This window comes from Cimex lectularius, unplaced genomic scaffold (assembly GCF_000648675.2).
Source record: "Cimex lectularius strain Harlan isolate CLEC.00 unplaced genomic scaffold, Clec_2.1 scaffold111, whole genome shotgun sequence".
Taxonomy (NCBI): Eukaryota; Metazoa; Arthropoda; class Insecta; order Hemiptera; family Cimicidae; genus Cimex; species Cimex lectularius.
This window is the reverse complement of record NW_019392681.1, coordinates 980,586-993,929: the sequence shown is the minus strand read 5'-3', so window position 1 is coordinate 993,929 and position 13,344 is coordinate 980,586. Positions and strand designations below refer to the sequence as shown.

General features: G+C 34.4%; 1 long non-coding RNA gene across 1 annotated transcript in view; it reads right to left on the bottom strand.

The window, feature by feature from the left end:
• LOC112126483 overlaps positions 1–12,868 on the bottom strand; it is a 78,075-nt gene extending 65,207 nt beyond the window's left edge. Inside the window, exon 1 of the long non-coding RNA XR_002909995.1 lies at positions 12,770–12,868. This is a non-coding gene — a long non-coding RNA (uncharacterized LOC112126483). The remainder of the gene's footprint in view (positions 1–12,769) is intronic.
• Between the last annotated feature and the right edge of the window lie 476 nt (positions 12,869–13,344).

Genomic DNA, 13,344 nt, shown 5'->3' with positions numbered 1-13,344 from the left:
TTTATATATATTAGTTAGAAATAGAGAGTGAGAAGGCATGAAAAAGTAGAAAGGTAGAAAGAGAGATGTACAAATAATGAGAGACACATGAACAAAGCAAAAGGGAGAGGGAGAGGGAGAGAGAGAGAGAGAGAGAGAGAGAGAGAAAGAGAGAGAGAAAATTGAAAGGGTAGAGTTGCAGAGAGGTAGATAATCAAAATACAGAAAAAGAACCAGAAAAAAGATATATCGAGGAAAGTGGTTTATTGAGAAAAAAAGCAAAACAAGGGGGAAAGACAGAACGAGAGACGAGGGAAAGACAGAACGAGAGACGAGGGAAAGATAGATAGAAGATAGTAGATAAATAGAGAGGTAGATAAATAGAGAGAAAGAGAGATAGAGAGAAAGGTGTTTGTTAACAAGTTAACGACTAAAATCACTAAGTTAGTTATCTGTATTTATTATACATTCAATGTTAGAAATTCAACACCATGTTCTACTTACAGAACTTTAAAATATAACTCAACCATGAAAGCGGTACGGTGCTTTGTGGTTTAGTGAACTGAGGCGAACTCAACTTGTGTGTACGTTATTTAACATTTATGTATAATGGATTTATAGGAGAGTCCATTAACATTAATTTTCCGTTAAAATTTTATGTTCAATTTTAAGAGATATTTTTTCGAAGGATTTAGTACATCCACCACAACCTTAATCCACGAGGCTGTTGTGCAATAAAGTCTGGTCAATCGCATAGAAGATACTAATATATTACTTACATGTTTACTGTCATATTTGATGCCTTGTCTAACCCGCGTTGTGTAGGATAGTTGAGTGATTAACAATGTCTAATTTTATAGTCGAACAGCACGCCGCCCACGTTCTACAAATATATTTTTGAAGTTTGTTTAACGGAAGCGAAACACGGGTTTCTGTTTAAAGGGGAGCACCTGTCGGACACTGCACCTGGGCCCCCATGCCCGGATGGATTCTCGGTTAAAAAATCCGGATTGCAATACAAGTAGAAAAGCCTTGTTGCGCACCTTTCAATCCTGGATTAATGCCGGAAGCGATTATCTATAGACGGAAATCCAAGCCGGCTCGGATATCCATTTGGAGGAGATCCCAAGAGGGTCGGGGAATCCGATTTCGGAAGATCCAACCCGTTCCAAAGAACCTTTCGGAATCCTTCCGCAAATAGAAATCCAGAGTAACATATATATANTATATATTTATTTATTTATTTATCTGGGCTGAAAATTTATAAACCAGCCGTGCAATAAATTCTATAAAATTTATCTTTGCAAAAGCATAAAATATTAAATTTAGATAATTTCCCTCACAAATTTAGATAATTTCCCTCACAATAATGTTCCGGACTATGTAACAATCATGGGTCAGTTGTTTTGTAATTAAAAAAATAACATGAAGAAGGGACACAAAAGGAAAAATAAAATAACTTTAGGACGAAAAAGTTGCTTGTCCGATTCATAAAGCCCTTTGTACAAGAGATATGCTAATACTGAAAAAAAATTCTACGAAAAAGTCAATCAAGCCCAAGGGAGTTTGAGAAACGACTTTGAAAATTCTCCCCCCTCCCTTTATAAATTAATTAGAACAAAGTTGGTTTCTTCACGGGGCTTAATTAAAATGGCATCAACTCGCGGCTTTGTTTCGTCACAATTTATCAGACAAAAAATACAATTAACAAAGATTCTTGCGCAATGGTGAAATGACAAAAAAGCTTCTTTTTAATCAATTATTTTAAAAAATTACTCGACATTTAAATGAAGCTTGCTATCCAGGAAATATCGCCGATGAATTACGTGTACTTTATTTAATTGACCAGAAACAGTAATGGCCCATTTGGATCTAGAAAATATATATTTTTACATAACTTTTGTTAATTCTTAACGTTCAAAGCTTTTGAAATTTTAACTGAAGAATTTTATTTTCTTAGTTAAATGATAAAAACTACATTGAGAATTTTAATTGACAAATTTTACACTATGTTTAATCGAGGAATAATTACGAACCGTGGGCGACGAGGGGAGTTGCTTTTGCGGGATTTCACATGGCACCTCATAATGGGTAGATTTTCTGTTCCTGTCAACCTTTTCGAACCAGTTTAATTACGGAGAGTTCGATTTTTGAAGCCGGATAATTTGAATTCCGAGTTGATATTGACTTTAGCCCCCTGCTGAGGCGATTTCCTTTGGCCTGTGATCAAAGACCGATATGCAAATTTCCGTCAATACCGACATTACCTATACATTTTTAATTAATGAAATTTACATTGAAAAATAATACTGCGTCTACAATTATCGTGCAGTTCGAGAAAAAAAAAGAAAGATTGAACAAGACATGTAAATAAAGAGTGAGAGAGAATTTGTGTGTGTGTGTGTGTGTGTGTGTGTGTGTGTGTGTGTGTGTGTGTGTGTGTGTGAGAGAGAGAGAGAGAGAGAGAGAGAGAGAGAGAGAGAGAGAGAGAGAGAGGATAAGACAACGGAAGCAGGCATCACCAATAGAGAAGTAGAGAAGAGATATAATAAAGAGAAGAGAAAAAGTGAGAGAGGAGAGAGAGACAAATGGAGATAGACGATGAGAGATAAATACCAAGTAACTAGAGATAGAAATTTGGATAGATAGACAGAGGGAGAAAGAAAGAAAGAGAGAATGATAGAGAGAGAGACAGAAATACCTAGGGAACGTGAAGAGAAAGACATATGAATATACTGATAGTTACATAAATAGATAGATAGATACGTGGGTAGGAACGTTAGAAGAATGGAAAACGAAAATGTGATAGAGACGGGGCGAAAGAAAGAAATTAATAAAAATGAATGGTAGTTGAGCATATCAAGTGAAGACCCAAAGTAAGCATTGAGTTAGAAAGAGAAGTGAATGAAATCAGAAAAAGTAAAGGAAATGAGACGGGGCGAAAGAAAGAAATTAATAAAAATGAATGGTAGTTGAGCATATCAAGTGAAGACCCAAAGTAAGCATTGAGTTAGAAAGAGAAGTGAATGAAATCAGAAAAAGTAAAGGAAATTGAGACGGGGCGAAAGAAAGAAATTAATAAAAATGAATGGTAGTTGAGCATATCAAGTGAAGACCCAAAGTAAACATTGAGTTAGAAAGGGAAGTGACTGAAATCAAAAAAAAGCGATAGAGAAAAGATGAAGGAAATTAATATAGCGATAAAAAGAGAGAGAGAGAGAGAGAGAGAGAGATAGAGGGTGAGAGATAAATACAAAGTGACGTAACGAGAGATAGAGACATAAATATAGATAGATAGACAGAAGGAAAAAGAAAGAAAGAAAGAGAGAGAGAGAGAGAAATAACAAGTAGATGTAAACAGAAATGGTTGTAGGAATATATTGATACACACACACACACACACATATATATAGAGAGAGAGAGAGAGAGAGAGTGATAAATAGATAAATAGAGAGCTGGATAAGAACGTTAGAAAATCGGGAAATGTGTTAGAGGAGGGGCGAAAGAAAGAAATTAATAAAAATGAATGGTATGGAAGTGGAGACCCAATGTAAACTTAGAGTTAGAAAGAGAAAGGAACGGAATCAGAAAAACCGATAGAGAAAGGACGAAGAAAAATTAAAATAGTGATAAAAAGAGAAAGAGAGAGAAGAGAAGTGAATCATTGTCCTATTTCCTCCTTTAAAAAAGGATCGAGTCAGTCGAACTGAACTAGGGAAATAGGAAAACAAGTCCACAAGGCGGATCTGCTTGGGGAATACCTAATACTCGCTTCTTAGTATCTTTCACATCATTATCACCAACTCAACATTCAAAGTTGTAGCAAACTTCCTTGATTTTCTGTACCCATTAGTTCCAGGAAAATAGACCACTGCTTAGTTTGTTTGTATTTTGACAATAATAAATAATAAAAGCATATAATAACTGAAAAAGACAAAACTGAGTTTATTTTTAATAGATTTATTATTTTTTATTAGAAGTGAGTTTAGTATCGACAGAAATAAAGGCTGTATATTACGAATTGTTAATAGGTTTTACGATGTATGGCATTAAACAATTTATTTTCTCAAAAACCCGTTGGACTAGTACAAATCCATCAATAATTTCAAAAATTTAAAGATAGGTCTGGGAGTTCGATAATTTTCTTCTCAATGCCTAGCGCTTGCTAGCCAGTCACCGTCCAACTAGAATGCTTCAGAACGAGTACAAACAGTGAAATTCAACGGGCCCAGGATCGACTTAAAAAAAATCAATTTGAGTTTTGGTTGTGCTTTTGTTATAACGGTAAACGGAATAATCTGGTCGTTTAGCTAACTACTAATGGTGCAGGATCCAAAGGGTCTAGAGCTAGAACTAATTCCAAGGAGGTCTTTCGTTACAGTTTTTATAAAAGGTCGGCCTAGTTTTTTTTTTCTATTTCTCTCTCTTACGCCTCGGCCAAGGGCGTTTGTTTGCCCAATTTTGGTATAGAAACGTCGACAATGCGTCGTTATCCCGTGTTTCTGACAAGGGCGATTGCATAAAAGGTTCACCTGTTCTGGAAAAAAAGCGATTTCCAGATTATAAGGCGATCCTCGACTATTGCCTTCCGGCTCAGGAAGCCGCAGATGTTCAGAAGTCTCATCCGGCTGAAAGAAGATTAGACCGAAAGCTGGCATGGCAACAAACAATTATAAGTGAACTTTCCTGTTTTCCGTTTTTATCCGATGTTCAAAACGGTACACGTACAATGTCAGACGCTAACGGAGAAATAAAACGGACCGTCATCAAGAAAGTTGGACAGGGTTGAAATCATCGTTAGTGAAATGAAGTTTACATAATTAAACTAGGGAAAATTTTATGATTTTTTTTTACGAAGCGTTAGGTTTTATAACCGGGATTGTTTTGAATAAGTCTGATGCACTGACACTTAAGGAACTTAAGGATAGTAGTGTTATGTATATTGATGGAACCGCACTGTTACATGTTGAAATGTTAATATGGGCCTAGCATGGGAATACGTCGATATCACGGCCGCACCGACTTTCGGTTTAAATGGACTGGAAACTTTCCAATATCACAAATGTCCGCCTGGCATCGCTTGTTAACGAAGTTCCTCTTTATAAGGTTTCTTTTAATAAACAAAGTTGCGCACGGTTTCAAGTTGTTCATTGAATACATCAATGTTAATTGCTTTCTTAGGTTGTACATGAATCGTCCAGATGTGGTTACTTTTGCAAACGGAAAAGGAAAATAGCAAGCGATAACACAATGGCTCATATTTCTTTGGTGACATGGAAAAATCGCTGTACTTCTTCTGGGCTACTTCACTCGCAATATCCGGGCATTGTGCAGCACTTCTACTATAGTATCAAAGAAGCAAAATATAAAAGTAACAACGGAAATCGACCAAAAAGCCGACAGAACATACTCGAAATATGGCATGGTTAAATTGACTGATCTCAACAGTTTATTCATTTAAACGGATTATATGCTTATATTCCGTGTATTTTTGGTCTTTCTTATTCACTCAAAAATCGATAATGTTTGTCACAATGAAATATAATTATTCAACTCGCAAAAGAAAGTTCAGGACACAACGTATATTCTTCAGATTGAAAAAAAATTATTGAAAACTTAAAACTGGGTCGATTCAAGAAGGAACTTAGACTTTTTTAGTATCGATCTCACTACTTCAAATTACCACTTAATCCACACCCATGCTTATTTTTTGTCGGCCTGAGCTTTCAAGTCCGAAAGGTAAAAGCTGGTTGTTCCAAACAGACGACTTTGGCATAGGATTTGAACTTCTTGGACAAACATGCTTTCTGATTTTTTCGAATAATTGATAGAATTATTTTATATTTATTGCCATTAATTTGAGTTAGCAATTTTATGTAGAATATAAAATATCTATACAATAATTGTCTATAAAATAACTATACCTCGCTACTTCCTTTCACCACTTAATCTCAATGGTTAAGTTTAAAACTTTATCAATTTGGCAAATGGTTTGAACTTCTGGAACAAACATACTTTCTGCTTTTTTCAAAGAATTGATTCATTTATTTTATGTCTCTTTTATTAAAAAAGAAATAGTAAAGTGAAACTGATGTTATCTTATATACATACTTTTAGAAAAACAATTAGACTGAAAGAAATTTTTATCACTTTATTTTTTGTAAATTAAATAAATAAAGGCACTCAACCACTTTGATTATTTTCTTGATTTTAATTCCAACGGTACAGACTGAATGATAAACCGGAGACAGACGGAAACCACGGAACCGCGGGAACCACCGCTCGTCCTCCAGAGGACTGAATTGTTTTTCTGTTTTCTTCTCTTTTTCATTAATTACTTTTATGGCCTTCCGAGTGATGTGCAAACGTTTTGCTGCTCTATCGGTCAAAGAACATTGTAATAATTAATATTTTGAAACCGCAGTGCTTCGTTGTTTAAGACTAAATTCAATTTTGAGATTTTTTGAACTGCTATAATTGTAGTAGGAGAAACAGCGAAATTTTTTGTCCAAAAATTTCAGTCCCTTGACAATTCCAAACAATAATTTCGATCTGAACAAAAATCGATATAAAAACAATATGGATATTTACGATTACCAAATATGCCGGAAGAGGGCACGAAAGTCATTCCTCCCTAATAATCCCCCATCTACGCAATCACCTCCGTGTCGGTGTCCTAATCGCCCGATTATTCCATTGTATTAAGAAGAAATCGAGGTGAGAATAATCTTATCTCCGACGTGACTGTACATGGAGATAAGAGAGCCGATTACATCCATCTGTCATATCCACAACCATTAAATCCGTGATGAAGCCTCCAGGTCTGAAATACTATCAAACCGCTTATATTTTCCTTGTAATAATTTTAAAAAATGAGCTTTTATGGAGGTAATCAAACCTGATAAAGAAGGGGGTACTAATGAGTTTTACTTAGATAATCTCCATAAAACATTTCCCCTGTTTTGACCTAACGAGAAAAAGGCTACAAACATTTCTTAATTTGACATTCTGATTTAATTAAAGAAAAGGATTTGGCGTTATATTCTCTGCGATTTGTTTTTAAAAAAATTTAAACGAAGGCAACATTGCACGGTGTTTTAACCTTGGAACGAGGGAATTAATCATATTCAATCTGCTAATTGCTTCATCACCTATTCTCAGATGCGACACGGCCGTAAAACTAATTTTCGACTTTGCTAATTGGGTTTGTATTAATTAATTAAATATCAGAAACAGTCATCTAGAAAGCAGTCGTGTTTTACAACGAAAAACATAAACAGATCGACCCAGATGAAGGGGGATTTTATGGCTAATCCTATCATAAAACAGTTCATTGCAGGCTATCTTTTAAAAATAAATTCTGTTGAAACTGTATTTGATTTGTGTTCCCTTTCTTAGAACAGCTGTGGAGTTTTAACAGAACAAAAACTTTATAAAGCGTTGAAATAAAAGTTAGTTCTTCGACTATAAACCAGCGTTGAAAAAAAATGTATTTTGATTGAATTAGGAAATATAAATTTATAAGAGATCGGCTCGTTTTTTCCATTGATCGAGTTACAAAAAATGGCTAAGAAATTGAGTTATTTCATCAAAAGAATCACAACTTTTTTAAACCAATGAACGATGTTGAAACATTGAAATTCCAATCGGCGAAATCGGAAATTCTAAGACAATATGATCGATGTCAAAGCCGGGAACAATATCGCATCGAGGATTTATTCAATTCCGTGACTCGGATTTCGTGACTCGAGACTCGAGGGCTTGGGAAACAAATTGTGTGACTGATAACTCAAATTAACCAGGAAGCTTTCTTCCTTTCATAACACTTTTTTCCCCACAAAAGGGGGATTTTTAGTTTTATTCGTTCCTTTTTAACCGAAGCCAACACGTTGCCGATTAAGTTGTAAAATATTTTTCTCAAAACTTAAATAAAGGAACTATTTAAAATTTTATTCACTAAGTTAAAATCTCTTTATTATGCAAATTATATAAACGATGACGCTTTGATTATCTTTTCTTTATAAAAACCACTATCTCAGCTGACAGACAGATATTACTTAAATAATCAACCAGTAATAAAAATTAAAAAATCGATAAGAAATGGTTCTATAGTAATTAATATTTTTTTACTACCAACGTGATATTGCTGACACTTCATCGTTACCTAGATTTGTGACCCACCTTTGTCATAAATGACAGTCATTCCGCGTGGACAGATCTGAATGAAACCAACGGAGATACAACTCGCCTCAGATAAAAGCTGCATCAGTTTTCTGATTTATATCAGGATTTGGGTTAAATTTATTAAAAGTCGTCATTTCTACAAGGGGGGACACGTTAAATTGACAGTAGGTTATATCAATTTGATCTAAATCTAGATCACTAAGTGCACAATAAATTAATTAAAGATCTAATTCCTTATGCTTGAAAAAAATTTAATGTGATAAATATTTAAAAAAATATTGTCGAACTTTTGTTTCACTGATCAATTTGGTCCGCCCAATTTTATTTTGTGACCCACTTTTGTCATAAATGACGGTCATTTATGACAAAAGTGATCCGTGATGATATACGGATCACTAAGTGCACGATAAATTAACTAGAGATCTAATTCTTTATGCTTGTAAAAATATTTAATATTGTAAATGTTAAAAAAAATATTGTGTCGAACTTTTGTGTCTCTCTTCAATTTGGTCCGCCCAGTTTTATTTTGAGACCCATTTTTGTCATAAATGACAGTCAATTATGACAAAACTGATCCGTGATGATATACGGATCACTAAGTGTACAATAAATTAACTAGAGATCTAATTCTTATGCTTGTAAAAATATTTAATATTGTAAATGTTAAAAAAATATTGTGTCGAACTTTTGTGTCTCTCATCAATTTGGTCCGCCCAATTTTATTTTGAGACCCATTTTTGTCATAAATGACAGTCATTTATGGCAAAACTGATCCGTGATGATATACGGATCACTAAGTGTACAATAAATTAACTAGAGATCTAATTCTTATGCTTGTAAAAATATTTAATGTTATAAATATTTGGTGATTAGTGACCGTTAATCGATAATTATTCAGAAATCATGAGATGCGGTCTGGCGTGATGTAGGTTTCAGAAAAACATTTTCTCTATCGTGCCAACGTTTCGATCTTTATTGAGATCATCTTCAGGGCTCAAAGTCTTTGTCTTCTGTGTAATTGTGCCAGTCTTGCAAGTCGTGGGCACACTCAATACGACATGCAAGAATGGCACAATTACACAGAAGACAAACACTTTGAGCCTGAAGATGATCTCAATAAAGCTCGAAACGTTGGCTCGATAGAGCAAATGTTTTTCTGAGACCTACATCATACCAGACCGCATCTCACGATTTCTGAATAGTTATAAATATTTACAAAAAATATTGTGTCGAACTTTTGTGTCTCTGATCAATTTGGTCCGCCCAATTTTTCGTGTCTTTTATCAGACGCGTTTCATATCGTCATATTCAGAAACGTACTACACGTCAAATAAAAAAAAAACTAGTATAATTTAAAAAATTAATAATGTATGAGAGATTATCCACGCGTTCACCTTCATATTATGCAACCGAGGAACGTACCTGGAAAAGAAAAGGTACAAAATAGAAAGGATCACCAATTTATTTATTAGCGGAAATACAAGGCATGATTGATGGATGTACTGATGAAACATCACTTTTTTCATTTCTTAACTGATAGAAAGGGGGAATGGAAATTGAAATTAATCGCTCAATCACGGGCGTCGTCGGGTTTTTCATTGGGAGGGCAAAACATGTTTTTATTTTATTAATTTTTATTTTCTGATGGAATGTTACGGCCGTAATTAAGTCATAGCGAGGGGGCAAATTCGAGATCATGAGAAAGGATTATAAAACATTCCGACAAAGGGTATCAATTTTCGCCTGAGCCCAGGGAAAATTGAGCCCCCCCCCCCAGGGTTATATGGAGATTTCTCATTACGGAATAATATGATTTAATAATAAGAAAAAAAAACAATCTTTGAACTGCTATAGAATTGAACAATAAACAATAACAAAAAAAAGACAATATACAACTTCCAGATTGTATAAACTAAATTTTTACCCGCGGAATAAACCAATAAAAATATCCATTGCTATGCGGATATATATTATATTTGACATGTCACAAAATGTGATTTGTTCGTTTCCTCAGACGAATTGAAATGTCGAAAGGGAAGCAATTTCCCCCGGTTACAAACCGCATTCCGTCAAGGAAGATGCCATAAGGCTTAAGAGCGTGAAATCGAAAAACCAACGATGCAAGGCGATCTTGTGAGATCGATATTTATTGAAGACGGTACAAATTTTAAACCAAATTATCGTCTTTAACGTCTGATGTCGGTTCGTTGTTTCACTTGCAGAAGAAACTGGAGAAAACTGAGGGAAAACACGTTTAAATAACATACGTTGGGAAAACCTAAAACTTACAAACTAAACTAATTTATTCGGGTAATCTACGCTAAAATGTGTTTTTAATAGATTCTGCAGTCTTTATATTACAATAATAATGTTAAAATAATAATAATTGGCTACAATATGCAGAAAAAAGTCAGCTTTTTCATTGAGATCACCTATAATAAATAATCGCAAAGTTTTACAAAAAAATTATGTTTGGAAAGGATAGAAAAAACATTCCATAATGAAATAAAACAAATTTTTTAAAATATCAAATATTACATTTAACATATTCCAGAAAAAGTACAAAAAACGTATTCTCAGGCCTCTGTAAAAATATTCAAAAATCATGGGTTTGTTGGAAACATAAACGTTCAATTTTTAATCAGATTGAAATACAACATTGAAAACATTATAATTAAAAAATAAAAAACATTATTATTTATTTTGGAAATTTCCGAGTTGGTTTCTGTTTGTCAGGTGAGTTTCGCTCCGTCTTCATTTATCGGCCTCTCCCTGCTTATAACCCTGACCGACCTTTGAAAATAGCCAAAGACTGAAACGCATCCGACAGAACATAACGGTGAATATATTCCTGATGATCGTAAACGATCACAGTATAAGGGCGATTTTAAACAACTTAAATTATCATCCAAGGGCCAATGATTTTTAAATGAGTTTAAATGCCAGTTGAGAGCAAAACATGCGGACCTGGGATGTTTGAATGTCAATAAAATGTAGACATTTTATTTAAATGAACATGTGTTAAACATTTCTGTTCTCTAAGTACTGTAAATGCTTTAAGCTGTAAATAATATATAGTTTGAAAATTTTCCATTATTTGTTCATTTTAAGTATTACCTGTATCGGTATATCAGGCGCGATTTAGCATCTTCAGTTGTGGGCTTGTGCCTCTCCCTTCTTATATCCCTGACCGACTAGTAACGATAGCTAAAGACAGGAACGCGTCTGACAAATCATAACAGCGGCCTATCAGGATGATCGAAATCGACGAAAATACAAGTGCAAATTCTGTCAATTTGAACTTTCATGTATTTTTTGACACATATATTTTGACGCTAAACAGAATTTAAATGCGACCTACCAGCGCGAGACTACGCGGACCTGAGAAGTCTGAATTCCTATTATCTCTACAATTTTACTTACATGAACTTTGGATTAAAATTTAAGTTCTTTGAGTCTTGTACAACATTTAAGCAACAAATAAAATGTAATTTTACTGTTGCACATCATTTCTATGCAATACAATTTTTTTTAATATAATAATTTTTATTACGATTACCTTTAGTTAATTTCTACGTTTCTGGTTAGGTTGGTCTATCCGGCGCGTTTTAGCATCTTCGGTTGTGGGCTTGTGCTTTTCCCTGCTTTTAACCCTGAGCCCTCAGCGCGTCTGACAAACCATATGACGAAAGTATAGGTACATAACTACACAGAACCAAAGAGGAAATCTCACAAATTTTATTATTATTGTATGTTTTGCTATCAATGGGACAAAAAAATCCAGAGCGAACCATAAGTTTTAAATTCAATACTGGCACACTATCCTGTCAAATTTTATGAACTCAATTGTTCGGTATAAAGTTTCGATATATTTTTAATTGATCAAACAACCTGACTGTAATAAAAATTGACGACCCGTGACAGAGTTGACAAATAATGAACAAATTCGACGGTAACAGGAACGACACAAGGCAAAGATAAATTGGTTCGTAACGAGTTGACGAGTCCATTTTTAAAGGGGTTTTCTACGTTATTGTTATTTTATCTGGTTAAAAAATCGTCAGATTTGATAAATATATAGCTTATATAAAAAATATATATCTGATTTAAGAACAATGCAGAAATTTAATACAAATTCAATATTTTTTTCTTAGACGATTGATGATAATTAAAAATTTGTTTATGATGGCAAGGTAAAACGAAATGGTCAATTTTTATATTTGTAAGTTGACATAATGTTTTGTTAAAATAAATTTAGTTTTATTTCACATAATCTCATGATAAAATTTATATAAATGTTGCTGTGTTTTTTGGATGAGTTGTATATTAGCAAATGCTTCTATGTCGAACTGTAAATTTTGATATATAGAACGTGAAAATTTATATTAACTCTTTTCTTCCCATGCAGAAAAAAAAGTTCTGTTTACAAAACCTGTGTGCCTTTGTTTACATTCGTATTTACAAAACCCTAATAGTTTGTAAATACCCAGAAAACGGGGTAGCGGCCGACCCGTGTTAATGGAAACATAAAAGGCTTACAATTTATGGATAATTAAACCGATCGATTTTTCGTTAGGTCATGCAGAGTTCGCAAAGGTCGACTTACTTTTCTGAGATGCGGCCCGGCCGACAGGAGCGACAGGACTGAGTCTGAGTCTTCTACCCGCAGAGTTGACCCAGTTCGAGCGTTAGAATGGTGGGGATGATCAGCTGACTAGGACGCAAAGGATTTCACTAGGTAACAATCAATACCCAGGGGGATCGTACGAAGGATCTTTTCCAGTGCTGAAGAGTCGGAAGTTTTGAGGAAAATCTCGCCTAAATGCTGGAAGTCGCGACCCCCGCGGGAAAAAAGGCGGTCTTCCATTGATCCGGCGATGCCGATCAACGATACAAATCGACTTTTAACAATGCGTGGCCCCGTTCTGAATTTTTCACGCCCTATTTGTTTATTTTACGAGCTTGGGCTGAAATTGTTATTATCTTCTTTTAACAAAGCTATAACTGCCTTCACAATCCTTCGGTTTATTTCCTCAATAAAAACGGGCCGTCGGTAAAAATTGATTCAGAAATGTTGTGAAATACCATCTCCGGGTCAAAGAACTGATGCATACGCTCTGTGAACTGCAGAAATTTTATAGAAAAAACAACAAGAACTTACATATAACTTAGCAGACCTAT